We start from the raw sequence: 2,500 nt of genomic DNA, 5'->3' as shown, positions 1-2,500 counted from the left end.
ACGAAGAGAGTTCTCAGGCGCATTTAGAATTACGTGAATAAATAAAATAAAATGAAATAAACATCAAGAACAGCAGACCCCATATGATTCAAACACTCGGAACAGCTTCGAAGGAACTGAAACACCTACCGCTGTAACACGTGTTGACAGCAGACAAGTTGGCGATGGAATGGCTACCAAGCCTGCCAGGACAAGCTAGTTATAGTATAATCAATTCAGTCTAAATTAGCTTTGATGATATCACACGCCCAAACCTATCGTTCTTTGAGATATGGAGTGATTAGAGTGCGACATCTGTTAGATAAAATCGATTGATAAAAGAATGCTGGTTTTGTTTATTGCTGTGTTTTCATAACTCGGGCTTAGTAGTTCGGAGAGAGATAGGCTATTTTTGGTACTTTACGGTTAGTAGGCAGAACTAATGTAAGTATCTGGATTTCACGTGAGTGTTCGTTCTCGTGAGGTTGAGTTATTCCAAATGTTCGTTTTCGTAAAATTCAGGTACTTAAACTGTTTGTTTTTTTAATGAAATTCAGGTATTTCATATGTTCGTTATTGTGAATTGCAAGTGCTTCAAAGTAACTATTTTATCATAGCCTCTAGCACAACCAGGGGGCCACGGGGTACTTTCTGGGGGCCATGGAGTTATATGAAAAATATGACGTTGAATTAAACAGAATTTTATCTCACCACCAGTACTTATATAATTATATCTCTGATATCAATAACTTGGAATTTTTTCCATAAGTGCACTTGTCCTATTGCTACTGACAGCACTACACTATTGATAGCAAGTAATAACTGAGTATGAAAAAATGACAGTCACTGAACAGGGTCATTGAGATTATTATAAATTGATCAGAGAAGCACAGAATGGAAAAAAAAGATGGACCCAAGCGTGGTTCAGTTAGACGTCGCTTGACTTCCATTGCAGAGGTCGTTTGTTCGTGTCCCCGGGCTGGATTCCGGCTGGTGTTTTAAGGGGAAGGCTAGATCAGTAGCAACTCGAGGTGTCATGGCGTCTGATTATTATTACTTTATTATTATTATTATTATTTTTTTATTTATTATTATTATTTTTTTTTTGAGCACAAGGGGTTTATTATGATGTCACAAAAGTTACGGATGCTTTGTGAATATGGTCGATTATTTTGGTCTTTTTAATTTTCAAAAAGGATGGAAAGTAATGATTTTGATGTATATTTTTTCCTTGAACAATCGCCATGACACCTCCTCGAGTTGCCAATTTGATCTCAGCCTTTTCCATGTGTTGAATTTGAAAACGAGTGCCTCCAGAGTCAACTGGCTTCCTCGGGGTAGAGTTTGATTTCAGGCGCTTCTGTGATATTAAAAAAAAATGCAAAACGCCTGAGAATAGAGATGTTTAAGTCACCTTATGCTTGTGGGAAACACGAATGCACGGTTCTGTCACGACTAAACGGAATTCCGACACATCAGTTAAACAGGTGAATCCCGTAGGACAAGTATTAACGGTTACACTGTCTTCGAGGTGCGTCTGTACTTCACGGCCAAAAGATAGTACCTCTAAAACGATTATCAATTTTACATTTAAAAAAACCCTTTGTTTATACAGATCTTACACCTTCACATTCACATACACATTCCAACTGCTCTGAGTTTGTACTACGATGGAACTATCAGCGTGATGTAACTTTTCGAAGACTGCTAAGTGCGCACTCGGAAAAAAACACTTGAAATAGGAGTGACATAATGAGTTTATCCCATTTTCTTCGTTTTGTCGTCTGTGATGTCCAAAACACGGACAATATCAGTAGTATTAATGTTAATTATAAGACGGCAGCAATCACTGTTATCACTACTGTTGTTTAATCATTATAGATACTGTGTTGTAAGGATACCACTATTTCTACTACTACTACCACATCACCTACTACTACTACTACCACTACTACTACTACTTCTACTTTTACCTATGCTACTACTACTACCACATTACCTACTACTACTACCACCACTAATACTTCTATTTCTACTACTACTACTACTATTATTACTACAACTAGTAGTAATAATAATGGTAATGCTGATTATTATTTTTGTCGGGGTTGTAGTCATCATGATTATCATTGATATTATGATTATCACACTAATAAATCATAATTACAGCTATTACTGTTGTCTTTAAATATGATTATTATATAGAAAATAATGATATAGGCAATAGCAATGATTATGATTATGATAATAATAGTGATATTATTATTATTATCATTATTATTATCTTCATTATTGTTATTATTATTAATGGCGGTATTGGTGGTAGCAGCATTAATAAAGATAGTATCCATATTAATCTTATTATCCTTATTATTGTTATTATCAATATTACTATGTTAATATTATTATCATTATCATCATTACTATATTGTTAATATTGTTATCATCATCATTATCAACATTATTATCATTACTGTTAGTGATATCATTCTCAATATTGTTATAATAATAATAATAATAA

The 2,500-nt window shown here is 34.1% G+C and overlaps 2 protein-coding genes across 3 annotated transcripts in view; one reads left to right on the top strand and one right to left on the bottom strand.

Annotated features, from left to right (window-relative positions):
- The window catches only part of Amacr (Alpha-methylacyl-CoA racemase), a 408,326-nt gene that overhangs the window by 331,858 nt on the left and 73,968 nt on the right, over positions 1–2,500 (top strand). The window lies entirely within an intron of this gene.
- Positions 1–2,500, bottom strand: part of LOC138867608 (major facilitator superfamily domain-containing protein 12-like) — a 43,680-nt gene that overhangs the window by 19,434 nt on the left and 21,746 nt on the right. Inside the window, exon 1 of one of the 2 annotated variants that reach the window (XM_070143973.1) lies at positions 130–246. The exons of the other annotated variant lie outside the window; for it this stretch is intronic. The gene's annotated coding sequence lies outside the window, so the exon portion shown is untranslated. Of the gene's footprint in view, positions 1–129; positions 247–2,500 lie in introns of those variants that run through there. 2 annotated transcript variants of the gene reach the window in all.

The sequence above is a fragment of the Penaeus vannamei genome, chromosome 31, assembly GCF_042767895.1.
Source record: "Penaeus vannamei isolate JL-2024 chromosome 31, ASM4276789v1, whole genome shotgun sequence".
NCBI lineage: Eukaryota > Metazoa > Arthropoda > Malacostraca > Decapoda > Penaeidae > Penaeus > Penaeus vannamei.
This window is presented reverse-complemented; position numbering and strand designations above follow the sequence as displayed.